Source organism: Myotis myotis, unplaced genomic scaffold (assembly GCF_014108235.1).
Source record: "Myotis myotis isolate mMyoMyo1 unplaced genomic scaffold, mMyoMyo1.p scaffold_m19_p_10, whole genome shotgun sequence".
Taxonomy (NCBI): domain Eukaryota; kingdom Metazoa; phylum Chordata; class Mammalia; order Chiroptera; family Vespertilionidae; genus Myotis; species Myotis myotis.
In genome coordinates, this window is record NW_023416314.1 from 68313680 (window position 1) to 68329551 (window position 15872).

A 15872-nucleotide genomic window follows, 5' to 3' on the forward strand; every position below is an offset into this window, starting at 1 on the left:
GTGTTAAACTTTGTATTTGTGGTATTTGTTAGGCAGCAATAGAAAATGTGAGTTCTGCTTTTGGTAAGGCAGGGAGAATAAATAACTTGGATTCTTTCTTTCCCCATCACTCCTGCCCACCAGTCTCACAGGGATGCAGATAAATAGCTATAAATTGTTCTAATCTCCTGGAGAAGAGCACTAATACATCGTGTGGTGATTATATCATCAAAGAGGCTTTTAAATTCATCCAAAAAGCAAATCTAGTGAATTGGATGAATAGAGGATTTTGAGAAGTTTGCAAATACACTGTGCTTGGTAAATGCTGGGAATTGAGAAGACTTTCATTATGGATGCTCAGTTCCCGTGACGGGTAATTATCGAGGCAGAACAGGATCTGCAAAGCAGCCCCTTCCTGGGGCCTAACAACAAATATAAAAGGATAGGTTCATAATCACTAATGAGGAAGAAAACTGAAGGTGGTGTCTCAAAGAGTAATTGTCATCCTCGAGAACAGCAGAGCCTCCTCATTAATGTTTTATCCTGGGACCCAAAGTTCAGATATGGTATGCCTTTTGAAGGTGGCATAGCATGGGGCAGCCATTCTTATTGCTTGTGGAGAATTAATAAATCCCACATCATTGGGCTGAAATTTTTCCACCTTACCTCAAAGCTTTGGATGTCAGCAGGTTTTAATGTAATTGGTAGACTGTGATGATTAAAGACATTGACTTTGGAGTCAGATCAGACAGACCTGAGTTCAAATCTTATCTGTATCATTGTATCAGTTAGTTCTTGCTGCATTAACAAGCACCCCCAAAGTTGATAAAGTAAGAAGCATTTGTTTAGCTCACAAGTATGCAGATTGGCTGGGAAGTTCTGCTTCTCTGGACTTAATTTGGCTGATTCTTTGCTGGGCTTGCTCATGAATCTGCCATCAGAGGCTTGGCCGGGGTACAGCTGTTCTTGGATGGCTTCAGGGGGGATAACTGAGCTGTCTTGGTTCTACCTCTCATCCTCTGGCAAGCCAGTTTGAACTTACTCATGTGGCAGCTGGCAGAACTCAAGAGAAAGATCAGAAGCTTGCAAAGCCTCATGAGGACTAGGCTTAGAACAGGCATAGCCTCACTTCTACTGCATTTCCTTGATCAAAGTCTTAAAGGCAGCTCAGATTCAAGGGCTGGGGAAACCACCTCACCTCCTGATGGGAGAGGCTTAATCCACAGGCAAAGGGAGTGCTTACAGGGAGACTATTCATTAGGGTCATCAATACTTTTTCCCAGGCAATGCTATTCCAAATGCAGCAAGAATGGGCACACTTCAATGTGCAAGCACTTTTCAAGAGGATAGCAGTCAATAGGTTGATGACCACAGGGTCTAGCATTGCCACAGAAATCTCTGTACCCATGTCTTTCCCCGCACCATTCAAATCTTCTCCAGCTCCTGCACAGCCAAGGCCCCTGCCCCGAGCCCCATGCCTTTGAGCAGCACCGTGCAATAGAAATCAAGTGTGAGCCACCCATACACTTTCTAATTTTCAAGTAGCCATGTTTTAAAGAAAGCAAAAAAGAGACAGGTGAAATTAATTTTAATAATATATTTTATTTAACTTAATGTATCTAAAAGATTGTCATTTCAACAAGTAAACAGTAGAAAACGTGATGTGAGGTGTATTTTTTACGTCTGTCTTCAAAAGCCAATGCACTTAATATCTGACACAGCCTATCTCAGTTCGGACCAGCCATGTCTGCAGTGCTCAGGGACAACGTGGTGAGGGGCCACGCCCCTGTGGTAAGGACCTCACCCCTCAATTGTTTCTCCAGCATGACCACCCTGTGAATTTCCTTCCTAGTTCTCATGGTTAGTGATGCAACGGTTATTTTGTATGTTACTTGGCAGGCGTTGCCATTGGACTGTGGCCCCTTCAAAGGCAAGTTGGTGTCAGCTTTATTCACTCTGGGTCTGGAGGTCTGGAACAGTGGCGCACAGTACAAGCTTGCTGAGTGGCCCATGGATGTAACTCCTCCAGCCCCTTGGAGAGAGGCGTCTGTGCAAATAGCTCAGGTCAAGGGCCAGAGATCAACCTCGCGGCTACCTGTGCATCCTGCCGACCCTGCTCCCACTGAGTCTGCTCAGAGCAGGCTTTCCCATCCCTCCTGTGGCAGATACCTCGGGCCTCCTCTAGACCCTCGGGAGCCATGTTTCTGATCAGAAATACCTAACAGCCGAGTGTTGATATCCAAGGCCTTGGCAGCTACGGGGCCTCATGGCCTTGCCCAGGAAGCCGAGCTCTCCCCGCGGGAAAGCCCACATTCTTATATTTAGAAACCAGGGCTTTGTGATCTCAAATAGCACATCCTTGTCTGTAATTTTGAAATTGGAGCATCTCAAGGGCTCCACCCAAGGAACTGATCTCCCTCTTGTCTTCCAAAACCCTTTGAGGCAAGCTCCACATGTGTATCATTAGGAAGCTGCGGGATTGCATGGTCCACCCGCAGAGCTGGCTGCCCTTCGGAGACCCATTTTTGAGTAAATCCCACATCCTCGTGTTTATGAGGCCACGGACCCTCAAGGGCCTCACCCGTGAGGATGGGCCCCTGGTGTCCCTGAGCCGCACTTTGGATAAACACCACAGTGCTGGGATGATGGAGCTCATGGGCCAACATGAAAAGAGAGGCTTTGGGTTTTATATGTTGTACCTATAGTCATAGGAAGACTTGGCCGGCACCCGGCCAGATCCGCAGAAATAAAAACAGTCCCAGTGGCAGGATGGGTGATATTTCACTCTCTACTTCCCATACTTTCTGGAATATCTGCCTTTATAAGAAAAACTGTGACAAAATAAATAAATAAATAAACCCCACACAAAACGCTTTGTTCCTCCCGCAGGGTGATGAGGATGATTTATCAGAGTTTAACAGCTGAGTTTCCTCTCTGCCGAAGGCCTGCTGACCTTCTGGAAAATCACAGAAATTTATCATTAGTATCAAAATTGATGCCTCCAGTGCCTCTGTGGTTCGTGTTTGCTCTGCACGGTGATGGAAGAGGGTGAGAGCAGTGCCCGAGTGAGGGCAGTGCATCTATCTTCTCAGGGCAGGCGACAACCAGGCAATTATGGTCCATTTCCTAGCGGGGGCCTGCTGATGATGCGAGCCCAGGGTGAGAGCCCTGTCTGCTCTCAGGGGAGAGCCCATCGCCCCAGCAGTGACGGGGAGCGGGGAGGAGGGCTGCCCCCGGGAGGATGTGAGGATGCTGATCGGGGGGAGAGGATCCAGAAGGTCTGTGCCTGGGTCCAGGGAGGGAAGCCCTAAAGCAGGGGTGTGTCAATTGGGGGTGTTTTTCCCCTGCCAGGGGGCACTGGCAATGCCTGGAGATATTTTTTTATTGTCACAACTGGGATAGGGATGCTACTGGCATCTGGTGGGCTGAGGTCAGGATCCAGGACAGCCCATCACAACAAAGCATTATCCAGCCCACAATGACCTAGTGCTGAGGTTGAGAAACCCTGCCCTAGGGCAGGAGATGGGGTTCTTCTCAGGGGCCTGGGGCAGCAGTCAAGGCCCTGATAAGGAAGTGGACTCAGTACTAACAGCAGTGCTGGTAGTGACAGCTGACACTGGGCTGGAAGGGAGCTGCTATAGGGGCCTCTGCCAAAGCTTATCAGGGCCTCCTAATGTTGAATGAACCCCGCCCCACGCTGCCACACTAGGGGGACCTCATAGTATCCTCCAAGCATGCCCTACACCAAGCATGTCAAACTCAAAGGCTAACACGGGCCAAATAAACGAGGTATGCAGCCCGCGGGCCAAGATTTTGACATGCTTGCCTACGCTCTGCCCTCTGTACCTTTTCCATGCTGTTCCTCTGCCTTTCCCTTCCCCCAATTCTACCTGGCTTAATCAGACCCATCCTTCAAGGCTTAAATGCCACAAAGCCTGCCCTGACTTTCTCTCCCTTCCTTCACTGAGTTGAGGTTGGACATTACCTTCAGAACAGAGGAGGGATACAGAAAGTTTCCATGGTTAAATGCATGAATTCTGGTTTCCCATGCATTTGGGCTGACATCCTGTTTTTGCTGTTTGTTACTTAGTTGGTGTTAGACAAATAAGTTTAAACTTGCTGAACTCGGTTCCCACATATCTGGAATGGGGCTCAATTAAGGGTGGTTGGGAAGATTTGATGGAGTAAAATGCATTTGCAAAAGCTTGGCGCACAGTAGGATGGATAAATATCAGAACTAACCTTTACTGGGCCCTGCTCTCAGAGCTTTGTCTTGTCTATGGATGCCATCATCGCCCCGACTTTCCAGATGAAGAACGGAGGCCCCTCAGAGAGTGAGCAGCTCATCAAAGTCGCCCAACTGGGCAGCAGGCACTGCAGCCCGCAGTGGAGGCAGTGCAGGCGCTGCCCACCTCTGCAGGATTCAGGTGCGCATGCTTTCTTTCCAGGGCTGCCCCCAGTGACGGCAGGTACAGGCTCTCGGCTGATCCAACCTGTGACTCTGTAGCCCAGCACATACCTGGCTGTCTCTTACGCAGAGTGCCAGGTCTACATTCCATTCAAAGGTCAGCAGGCCTTAGAGATCAGTACAACCGTTGTAGCTATTTTACAGATGAGGAATGAGGCTCCCAGAGGCTATATGACATGCTCAAGGTCACACAGCCTACAAAAGGCAGGGCCAGGTTCAACCTAGATCTCCTGACTCCAAAACTAACAATAGTATGTGTTTGAGTGATAATAACCTAATAACCATCACAGATGGGTAATAGCTAACATTAGCATGTTCCGCGTTCCAGGTACTGTGCTAAGGCCTCTGCAGGTATAACTTACAGGGTCCACTTTTGTCACCAATGTACAGGTCAGGACATGGAGACTTCCAGGGAGAACGACTTTCCTAAGGCTCCCAGCCACTCCGGCCCTGTGGTCTGCTAACTTCCCAGAACCTCTCCCTCCCATGTCAAGAACTCTGCGCCCCAGCCAGGCGCCTGCCCCAGAAGTCGTTAGCAAATTGCTCTGGCCACAGCAGCATGTCCCTGGCAGGCCTGGCCTGGCCTTTGGAGGTTGAACTCAGCTGGTGTCTAATGAGCCTCTCTGGGGACAAAGACAGCTGGACTCCTTGTGTAGGGCCTGTTGTCAGGACAAAGCATGAACTGGTGCGTGCTGGTCTTTGGTACTAAATAATTGGCTTCAATTAAGTGGGCTGGATGGCGTGGGGCATGTGGAGGAGCAAGAACATGGAACTTAGGAAAATGCAGGTCGGAGGGTGGAGAGTCAGGCCCACCAGGGATCCATGCTGCCCTCTGCCGCCTCGGGAAAGGGCCGTAACTTCCCTTGACTCAGTCTCCTCCTCTGTAGAATGGAAAGAGGAAAAAGGAACCTCTGGCAGGAGTTTTCAAATTGTACCTGGCAAAGCCAGGGTGGTCCCTGGGGTGCCGGATCTCTAGGTGTCCAGCGTGACACCTGGTCAGCCAAGTGCCGCCAGTAGGCGATTTGTAGCGTACCTCCCACCCCTCCTTACCCTCCTCTCCATGGGGCCCAGCCCCAGGCCTGGCTCAGCCCGTGCAACTGCCCGGGAGGGTCTGCAATCCGGAGAGGCAGCACCATCCCCAAGGAGCCCTGTGAAGCCAGGCTTTGGACCCAAAGCATCGGTTGAGGGTGTTCCTTCCTCCCCATTTTAGCAGGCAGCTCCCCTGAACTGGCACGAAGCGTTTAGGCACGAAGCGTTTAGTTTCCATTCTCCCGCGGTGTTGATGCCTTGCAGCTCCTTGGGAGAGGTGGCCGCGTCGCCTTTTCACTGGGGGCTCAGCCAAGAGTTTCTGGATTGGCACTTTTCTCGCCCACCGTCTTCTCTGCTGTCCCACTGATGGGCCCTTCCTTGGCAGCTGGGGTGTGAGCTGGCGAGTGGGAGTGAGGGCTCCGGCACAGCTCCTGGCTCAGAGCAGATGTTCCCCCAGACGGGAGGAATCCGAGTCGAGAAGGCTCCCTCACAGCAGCAGGGACACCCCATCTCCCACGGCGGGCTTGAGAGTCGGGGAGACGCTGCCGGTCCCTCTCTTTTTCTCCCCAGTGCACAATGGCTTGAGAGGGGGATGGTGCAGATGGCGGCCCCGCGCGGATCTGTCCTCGGCAGCAGGGGCGTGTCCTGCCCACCTGAGATGCCGCCTCACTCCCCGGCCACGATGCCTGTACTAATGCCTGATATTTACTGTGCAGGTAGGTTCTACCCTCGGTTTAAAACGAAGGTATAATACACGCGATGGCTATGATTCAGCCTGAGAAAAGAAGGAAATTCTACACATGCTGCAACATGGGTCAACTCTGAGGATGTTATGTTGAGCGAAGTAAGCCAATCGCAAAAGGACGAACACTGTATGACTCCCCTACGTGAAGTACCTAGAGGAGTCACGTTCACAGAGATGGAAAGTAGAATGGTGGCTGCCAGGGGCTGGGGGAAGGAGGGAACAGGGAGTTTGTGTTTGAAGGCCACTGAGTTCACATTTTACAAGATGAAAAGGCTGCTGGAGGTGGATGGTGGCCATGGTTGCACAACAACATGAATGTGCTTAATGCCACCGAACGCTGCGCTTTAGGATAGGTGTTTTTTACCAAAATAAATAAAACCCAGAGGAGTTGTTGCCCAAGGTTACATAGCTACTAGGAAGTGGAGCCTGAATTGGAACCCACGCAGGGTGACTCTAGAATTCATACTCATTACCCTGAAACCTTTCCCATGGGCCACTGTGGTGAACAGGGGGAGAAAGACCCTGAGCGAACAAGCCAGGGCCCGCACAGCACAGGCCAGGGATGGAAGTCAACGGGGGTGTCTCTCAGCCTCTCTGAACCAGTGCCTCCCTATGGAAGGGAGAGTGTAAGGATACCACCTCAAGGGCTGACTGTGAGGATAAAATGCGATCAGGCTCGCAACGTGGTGCTGAGCTCAGTGCCGAGGGTTAAATATGTATGAAAAGAGGGTAGCCCGTGCCACAGCGTGGGCCCCGTCACTGAAGTTTGCGCCGTCTGCTGTGGGAGTGATGCAGGAAGGAATGTGGCTGTTAACATCAAGGATGCTCCTTGAAGGAGGTATTATTTGAATGAAGGGTGGAGTAGGGTTTCAACAGGAGGCTGTGAGGTGGGATGGCATTCTTGGTAGAGGTTACAGCTTGAGTAAAAATCAGGAGGTAGGTGTGTGGGGGGGGGCCGGGGGGTGTCTGATCTGTTCTGAGAACTTGCAACTAGGCTCTTGTGGCTGGAGTGTAGGATTGAAAATAATTAATCAGTTCTTTGGGATGCAAGTTACAGAAACTCAGCTCAAAGGGAATTTTTCGCTCATGTTATCAAGAAGAATGTGGGCCACGAGCTTCAGGTGCAGCTGGATCAAGGTGCTCCAGTCTTTCTTCCATCTCCTGGTTCTGCCTTCCTTGCACTGGTTTCACTCGGAGGTAAATGAATGTCTCTGGGCTTTTCTCCCACCTGCTTCAACCCCAGGTGGGAAAGAACAGGTCTTTCCCAGTCATTTCAAAGTCCCAGGGCTGACACCGATGGACCCAGTTTCCATGTCAAGCCATCCCTGAAGCATGCCATGCTCAGAACTATTACTCGGACTGGGGCTTGGGCCCACTCCTGGATCTGGGATTGGCAGGGGAGTGTCATCCTGCCTGGATGCCATGGGCTGGGAGTGGAGGCTGAGCAGTTCCTCAAAGGAAAACCAGAATGATGTTTCCAGAAGGAGGGAAATGAATGGTAAGCAGACAAAAACAGCGAATGTCCTCTAAAGGTAGCAAGAATTAAGACTGCAAAGAGAAGCCCTCCTAATTTACACTGCCTCCCTCCCCCAACTCTCCACCTCCCAGCGCCCCGCCCCCCCCAACCCCCACCCCCCGCCTCCAAGATGTACTCATTTGCGCCTCCTTGGTTCCTCTCTGCACGTGTTCCCAACCTCCCTGGATGCTGGGTGTCATCTGGTCCCATCAGAGGTGCCAGCAACACCTTCTGGCAACACAGCACCTGCCAGCTGCCGCCCCCAACCCATGTAAATTTCTGGGAATTGATGGTGGGATGTGTGTGTCTCTGGCTGACCTGTTCCTGCGACCCCCACCCCCTGTCTGTGAGATCCCTGACTGTCTGGGAGAGCATGAGACATTTTGGCCCAAACGAACCTTAATCAGGTTTTTTAGTACAATCCCAGAAGGCCTCCCAGGCTCTGCTGACATGCCAGCGCCAGATATAGAACAGGCCCAGCCACCCACCCCGTAATTCTGTAATTTGTTCAAAATCAGATGATAACACGAGCCTGGGGAGACATTATTTGTGATAACCCAGCCAGTCCCCCTGGGTTTGGTCCAAGACAGCATCACTGTGGAGAAGCATGCCTGTGGCTTCAGCCCTCCTCTTTGCATCGTCTTCCCTTTTTAGCTCCTATTCCTGGTCCCAGTGGCCATCTGCTGCTGCCGCCTCTCTCCCCTCCTCCCCAAGTCCCTGAAAATCTCACGCGGTGTGAAGGAAAGGGGCCATGTACTCATTCATTCACCCTACACTTAATTGTTGTGCTTTTTCTATGTGTGCAGACACTGAGAGGTGCTGGGGACAGGGGCAGGACTGTCACCGACTGGCCCTGGCCCTCAGAAGACGGCCTAGTGGGGGAGGGGAAGCCGAGTCCCTCTCGGGAGGATTTGGGGTCTTTGGTGACAAGCCTCCCAGTGAAGCAGAGCCAGGAGGGTGTCAATCACCATCTAGGGTAACCGGGCCTGGAAGTGTTGCCCAAAGTGAGTAACTGGGCATGCCCAGCAGATTCCCACTCTCAGCTCCCTCGAGAGCTGACCCCTTGACCATGGCCATGGGCTACTGTCCTGTCCAGGTTTGGAGATGGTCTTTTCTCGAGAGAGAGATGAGAGCACCTCAGGCTTCAGCCCTTCCTTTTCTGTGTCCTCTCCACTTCAGGGGACAATTCCCATTCATTTCACAACAAAAAAGGGTAGGAGCACCTGCTAAGGCTGGGGGGCCAGCTGCTGGGGTCAATGGTGAGCCAAATCCATGACAGAAACAAAAGGGATTCACAAGTGAATGTTTAAGGATATCTCTCTGTAGTGAAAGAAAGGTTCAGGGCTGTGAAAAGCAGTAACAGGGCAAATTAACTCGGGGGGGGGGGGGGGGGGCGGGTGTCAGGGGAGTGAGCATTGAAGGGAGTCCTAGCAGACAGCTGGAACTAAGTCAAGGAGATGGGGGAGGGGCCGGGGGAGAGACAAAGGTCTGGAGGCTGGAGCGTGGGGGTTGGAGGAACAAGGGGCTGGGTGAAGCTGGAAGGTGGGTGGTTGGTCTCCTGTCCGGCCTGTGGGTGCCCCTCCTGGGCAGCTCTGCCACCCTGCTCAAGGCCTGCACTCATGACAGCCAGTTGCATTTGACTCTCAGATAAGCAAGGAATATTTTTTTGCATAAGTATGACCTGGCTTCTCCATATTTAGACTAAAATATTATCTTCTGTTTAATGGAATTTAAATTGCACTGTATCCTGTTTTATTTTGGTTTTGGTTTTGGTTTGTTTCTGTGCTGAATCTAGCAGCCCTGGGTGCGGGGATGGAGACACTCCTGCCCACTGTCACTGCAGGCGGATTGACTAGACCACGGCCCTCTCCCCGCCCTTGTCCTCTGCCCCACCCCTCCGTTCCCTGCCCCTTCATCCTGCATCCCGCTCTGGGGATTCCCACTGAGGGAGCCACGGGAGGAGGCAGCCGGCCAGAATGCCTCTCCTGGTCACAGTCAGGAGCAGGGAGAGAATGAGGACTTGTCAGTTGTAGGGCCCAAATAGGGCCCCACAGTTCCACTCCGAGCCATCTCTCAGGCTGTTCCCTCTGCCTGGCACTCCTTCCTCGCCTCACCTGCTTGTCAGAAGCCCAGTTTGTCACCAGCTCAGAAGAGTTTTTTCTGACCTTTCCATCTCTCCCAGTTCCGGAGACTTTGGTGACAATAATAGCATCTGCCACCATTTGCTGTGCCAGACGCTTCCCATGTGATTCTCACGTCACCTGTGGGCTCCTATCTCGTTGCACAGATGAGAAAACAGGCTCACAGAGGCTAGACGGCAAGGATGCAAACTCAGGCCTCACTTGGGACTACACGCTCTCTCACTCCCAGGCAACCAGGGCACAGCTAGGCTCAGACCATTCTTGCCAACAGCACTTTCAGGCCACAGAAACCCCCTCCTTCACTCCCCCTTCACACCTTTCTCTTTCCAATTATAAACCCATTTCCTGTTCAAACCGGCAGGAAGCAAGGTTTCCTGTTTCCTTTTAAAATTCCCAACTAGATTTTTCTTTGACCTCTGAACCCTGAGGCTGGTCTAGCAGAAATCCATAAAGAGTTCTTGATTAAAAAAATAATAAGCCGGCCGTCTCCTGGGCCTTGGTCTTCCTCTCGTCTGTTGTCATCTCGAGCCTGGAGCAGCAGCACGGGGCCTCTGCCTTGCTGGCCGGCAGTCTCCACCTGTGCCCACCTCTGCCCAGAGCTCTGCATCCCAGACTCTCGGGCTGATCAGGGCGATTGGTCTTAATCCGTTCCCTGCTGCCAACAAGCCACCAAGCAGCAGAGTGGCAATGGGCAGGGGAGGGAGTCTGAGCCAGTGGGCAGGGGCTTGCTGTGTGTGACTTGCTGAACGATGACCTGCTCTGAGCTTCAGTTCCCTCTTTCATAAAAACCGGAGCGAGCGAATCTAATTCTATAATAATGAAGGCATTTGTTCGTGAGGTGTTTTTGAGCACCTGCTACCCGTGCTAGAAAATGTTTGGGCCCTGGGATATATTTTTGAACAAAAGGGACAAGCCTCCTCCCTCTTAGCAATTATATTGTCTTGGGAGAGATTGAGGCTGTAGACATGCCCCGCCCACTATGGAAATCCCTGGCCCACGTGGAGGTGTTGCATGTACTGTCGTCTATTGGAGTCTTGACAATTGGAGAAGTAAATGTGGGTGTTATCAGTTGATGGATGGTATTTAATGACCAGGATGGTGTCACATAGCACTTTAGGCTTAGTGACAATTGCTGTCCTTGAGTCCTACTTCACATCAGGCATACTATTATTTACTTTATTTTATTCAATCCCTAAAACAACTCTGAGATTACCTCCAATTTACAGCTGAGGAAACACAGGCCCTTGTCCAAGGTCACACAGGATGTGATCCAAGCCCGTCTGGTTCCAAAGCCCTCACTCCCTCAGTGGCCCTAGGAGAGCTGTGGGTGTGCTCTGACTGGAACAGGCTGGCCAGTTAGTTTTGACCTGGCTGGGGAGGGCCTCGGGTGCCAGCCACGGAGCACAACTCCAGGCAGAGGCAATAAAGTCTAAGTCTCAGCAAGGGGCTGAGGCCACCTCGCTCACTTCCCTGGGCTCAGCTTCCTCTTGAGATCTCATCCTCACGAACTTGCAGCCCTGTTGACATCCCATCACCTGGGGGTCTGCCAGACAGAGCTGTGGCCTGACGAGGAGCAGGGAGGAGAGGCCTGGGAGCTGCTGTCAGCTCCTCTGAAATAAGCCCGGGCGCACAGAATGCCCAGGTCTCCCCTCCTGCCCAGAGACACGCCTTCCCAGGGAAGGGCAGACTTCTCTCTTCCCCTCAGTGTCAGGGCTGCTGACAGCTGTCCACACTCACCCCTCCTCACGGGACATCCGAGCAGAAAAGGCTCTGAGATCATGTGAGCAATGCTCTCACTCACTCACAGATAGAAGCCTGAGGACAGAGGTGCGTCTGGACTGGAATACGGGTCCCTGCCTACGTCTCATGAGATCACATGGTCTAGAAGCCTTTCTCTTTTTCCCCCTGTCTCAGAACGGACAGTGATGGTTCCGAGTGTGCTCCCCCTGGCCAGCAGCATTGGGGCAGAAAAGCAGTCCCTGGGCCTGGGGCCCAGCGACCTGTGCATCCCCAAGCTCTCCACATGATTCCGGGGCCTCCAAAGTATGAGAACCACGGACTCGGTGCTGGCCTCCTCAATTCAGTTCCTTCAGGTCATGCAGTCCTCAATCTTTATTGCATTTAACTGAGTCATTCTAAATACAGACACGATCACGACACTTGGCTGCCCAAAACCCTCAGTAGCTCCCGGAATCAGACAGCTTTGGGCACCATTCCAATTTCCGTGGCCGTGCCTCTCATTTCAGCCTCAGCTGTGACGCGCAGCTCCAAGCAAGTTTGCTTGTTGGCTTTCCATGCAGATTTTGACCAGCTTCCCCCAGGGCCTGTGCTGTCTCCAGCACGAACACGTGCATAGCCCAGAAGTGCAGAAGCTGCGGCCCCACGAGGCCACCTTGGCCAGTGGGAGATGGAGCCTGTGCACGAATGCTCCCCCCTCTTCTGGCGCTGTCCTCCTGGCAGGCCCAGGGGAGCAGCAACTTGGGACCCACTCCCAACACATGCTTCCAGTCCTGGATCACACTCTCCAACTCAGTACTCACACTCAAGTCTCTGTTGCAGGCTCTGCTTTCTGCAGGCCCCTGGACTCAGGCATGCCCATGACCTATTCCCGTCCAGCTGAAGAATGTTTGATTCATGCACGGCTAGAATCTAGAACAGAAGTTATACACTGAGCAAGACACACTGCCCTCCTCCAGGCCCTAATAACCAGTGCATCATCGCAGTGGGGAAGGTGAAGCCCCTCAGGGGGCCTCCCTCCTTCCTTAGAGGTGTCACTGTGATGTGACATCTGACTCCAGAGGGAAGGAGCGCCATGCTTCCTGGCAGTGGAGACATCCCCTGCATATCCTTCTTTTCTTAGACTCGATCTCTCTTCCTGCATTAGATGGGCTCCTCTCTAACCCCCTGCAATCTCTGAGTCTCTAGAACTTCTGCAGAATGACACAAATTGCTGTGACCATGAGCTGAGTGTTTACTGTGGCCGGGCTCTGTGTGTAATGGGTGACGGTGTGGATTTGGGAACCAGACTCCCTGGGTTGGAGTCCTGGCTTTGCCACCTGTCACCCGCACAAATTTGGGCAAGTCACAGCCAGTCTGTGCCCCTGTGTCCGTGTTTGTAAAATGAGGACGGTGATACTTGTCTCGTGGGATTGTGATGTTAATATACATACAGTGTGTAGAGACATGAGTGTTCACAGTTAGTGCTGTTTAGGTGCAGCTGTTCTAATTAAGTTGTTAATCTCACCATAACCCTGTGATCTAAGCGCTACCATCCGGGTATTCAGTTGGAAACTGAGGTTCGGGGAGGTTCAGTGGCTTGCCCAAGGTCACAGAGCTGGGCAGAGGTGGAGCTGGTATATAAACCAGTCCAGTCCAGAGCCCTGAGCACTGAGGGTCGGCTTCCTGGTCTAGGGCACTGACTGGCATTGCTAAACCTTTCTTCCACCTCGAAGGGAGGCCTGGGTGCTGCTTGAGCCCCCATCTGTGGGTGGGCTTTGCTTCTGTGATGGACAGAGACCATCCAGGGACTTTTATGGGCCCTTGGGGTTCAGATCAGCCTCCATCCCCCCAAACCTTGCTCCCCTTTCTCCTGAATCCAGTCACCGTTTCCCCCCAGCATTAGCTGTGGCCAAGTGGTGACATCCAGGCTGCTGAAATCAGGGAAGGAGTTTTTCTATGACCGTGTTTCCAAAGCTGCATCTCAAGGAAAATTTGTGCCCTTGGAGTCCTAGTGGGGTTAAACAAAGAACAGCTCTGTGATTACACATGCCTGGAAAATGTCGGGTTAAACGGAGTGAAAAGGTTGTGTTTTTTTTGTCCTGGGACTTCTGAGAAACTTTAACATGTCGTTATGATTGTGACTCTTCAAGGGGGAGCAAAGCATGCATGTTTCCCAAACAGATTTCCCCAGGGAACCCTTCCTGAGGACAGTCTGTTGGGTGTGCAGACCTCACTTTGAGTAGCTGCTGTAGTGTTTGGAACACTCCCACCCGCTTCCAGACGGACAGATTGCCTCAGACAGATGGGGGCTTCCCTCCTGCCTGGGAAGTCTGTTTCCTGCTCTTGGAAGAAGCCATGAGTCACCCATCTTGGGCTCTGGGTGCCAGCTCTGGGGTGCGGGGAAGGAGAGGCTCAGTGGGAAGGCACAAGCAGCCTCCTTGGCCATGGTCCTGGGCCTAGAAAGTGAACGCCACCTCCCAGGGCAGACCCGATAGTGGCTCAGGTTCTGCTAAGACGCATTGTCTATTACAGCCGTCTCGGTAATTAAAACTGAAAGCCTTCCACACCAGTTGGTTAATTAAAAGTTGCTTCTCTGAGCACCCGAGTTCCCTCACCCCTATGCTGACCCAGCCACCCTAGCCCCTCGCCTGGGATCCTCCTGGCCCTTCCCAGCAGCCAAGGGGTTATGCCTGGCACAGCCTCCAGCAGGCCTGGGCCTATTCCAACTGGTCACAGCCCTGCCACACCGGATGACAAACAATTTCACTATCATCCTTGGTATCAACTAGGAGCGCCCATCAGATGCTCTAGCATCCGCATATGGGCAGGTGAAGAGCCCTGGGCCCATGGGGAGAAAGAGACCTGGGACTCGGCCACTTTCTCTGCCATTTCCCAGCTGGGTGCCCTTCAGAGGTGACCCTCTCCGCCTGCTTCTCAGCATCTCACCTGCAGGCTGGGTGTTATGAGGGTGAAGGAGCCCGAGGTCAGCCGAGGGCCTGGGCCACAAAGGATGTTAATTGTTTCTTCCTTCATCGTGGCACCCAGGACATGATGCTGGGAGGGGAAGGCACCTGCAGTGATGTTCCTCTTAAGTGTCCCTTGCCCAGAACGGCCTCCTTATTAAGGGAGCTTTTCCACATCCACAGCTAATTACCCTCTAACTGCTGCTCCCCGCTGGGCCCCGCCAGCTTTCTGCCACCTGCCTTCTGCCTCCTGCCCGAGCAGGAGATGGCGTCTAATTGGAAGTCACTGCGCCAACCTGGCAGGACTCCACTCCTGCTGGGGGAAGCAGCCTGGATGGGAGGCTGGCCCGCCTGGCTCTTGCAGGCTACTTTAGCCGAGAGACAGGGACAGCGAAGGCGATTGTGGCTTGGGCTGAGTTATTAACCCAGGGAGAGCAGGACGGGAAGGGTGTCGGCTGAGCTTGTGGTGTGGGAGGCTCTGCATTGGCTTGGTCATCTGTGAAAGCAATCTGGAGCAGTGGTTAGGGGTACACAGCTGGAGCCCAACAGACCTGGTTTGAATCTTTACTCTATGATGACCAGCCTGTGACTTTAAAAGCCTCATCCGATCCTCAGTTTTCCCATCTGAAGGAAGGGCATGCTATGGTGGGGAGGAAATAGGAAAAAGGCATAAAGGGTTTAGCACAGAGCCCAGCCCACCGCAAGCCCTCAGTCACTGGGGCTATTGTAACAGTTGCACACTCCTGATTCCATCCCACCTTTAAGGGTCAAAGGCCCCACTCGGACCCTTTCACATCTGCTATCTCATTTAATGCTCACAACAACTGAATGAGGTTGATTTGATTTTTATCCACAGAAAAAGAAACAGATTCAGAGAGGTAAAGTGACTTGTTCAAGATCCAACCAGTGCTAGTCCCATTGCTCTTTCCACATCTACTCCTGACGTTCATTCATCAACGTACATTTATTGGGTGCCTATCATGTCCCCCACTAGATTCCAGCAAGGACTGGCCTCCAGACTTTTGGTCACCTTCACGTCTGAGGTAAACACTAGCTTTATCTCCCACCCGCTTTTCCCAGCATGCCTCTGGGGTGGAGGTGAGAGATTCTACTTTAGACACCCTGGAGCTGCAGCAGCCATCCTGTGACCACGAGACCTCAAACAGGAAGGACTCCAAGACCAGTTGGAATTCTGGGTTCCTGATGGCATTGTTGAGGCCTGAACTACCACTCCAGTCATCCCCTCCCCATTGGTTTAAGGGCTAAATTCAGGCCAGTGGTTCTCAAAGCGTGGTACCTGCGTGAATAGCAG